We start from the raw sequence: 972 nt of genomic DNA, 5'->3' as shown, positions 1-972 counted from the left end.
CTGTTTCCCTGGGGGCCGACGCGGCTGGGGCCGCCCGGAGGGCAGACTCCACCCCTCCCACCTCCTGCAGAGGCTAAAGTAAGCAGTTGATAAGGAGAGGGGGAGGGAGTGTGAGTCCCCTCAGTCTCCCCCAGGACATGGGGGAGGGGGAAGGCTGGGGAACTGGGCGGATCCCCTGCCACTTGTGAGCACAGAGCCAAGCCCTGCAGGACCAGACTGAGAGGTGGGAGGTGCTAGCAAAGTTATCTGGCACAATCATCAGTGATCACGTGTATGTGCTGGAGATGGAGCTAAGGGAACAGGAGAGGGTCCCAGACAGCTTGAGTCAGCATGACCAAAAAAAGCAAAATTACATTTACATTATAAAGCATAACCTGTAAATGGTGGGAGACTGGAATACCTATGCGGGGTCTTTCCAAATACCTGGCTGGGAGGAGACACTCTGCCCTCAGGATTATGTAAGACTTATGCAAGGTTTTCTATTGTCGTTTTGGTTTATTACATTCCATTTAAGGTAGACTATGCTGTGTGTGCTCTCACTGTGTTTTACTAGGCTGTATCTTAGCTTAGGCAAAGGTTTTGATTGTTCTGTTATGTGCTTGAGGTTGCAGAGTGCTGTGTTCAATGCTTGCTTCAGAAAAAGGACTATTCTTATTCAAACTTTTATGACCTCAATGAACTTTTTATGAACTTTTTTATGAACTTTATGAACTCAACCTTTTTCCCCACCCCACTTCCTCAGTTTGGTGGGCACTTCCGCCCACACCCAGGCAGACCCAGGCTAGAGTCCCATGTGGGCCAGGGAGGGGATTTAAATCCCCACCCTCCAGCGTGCTAGCCCTGGGCTGGTGCCTGGCCACACCCCCACTCCAGCAGGGGTGGGGGGTGAGAACCTTGGAGGGCTTTCTCTCTTCCCTCCCCTTTGGTAGTGGCTGGGAGGGGGGCCCTTCGGCAGGGGGGGGGGCGTTTGTT

The 972-nt window shown here is 52.7% G+C and overlaps 1 protein-coding gene across 1 annotated transcript in view; it reads right to left on the bottom strand.

Moving 5' to 3' along the window:
• The window catches only part of CAMK4 (calcium/calmodulin dependent protein kinase IV), a 291,118-nt gene that overhangs the window by 186,209 nt on the left and 103,937 nt on the right, over positions 1-972 (bottom strand). The window lies entirely within an intron of this gene.

This window comes from Alligator sinensis, unplaced genomic scaffold (assembly GCF_000455745.1).
Source record: "Alligator sinensis unplaced genomic scaffold, ASM45574v1 scaffold30_1, whole genome shotgun sequence".
Lineage (NCBI taxonomy): Eukaryota > Metazoa > Chordata > Crocodylia > Alligatoridae > Alligator > Alligator sinensis.
This window is presented reverse-complemented; position numbering and strand designations above follow the sequence as displayed.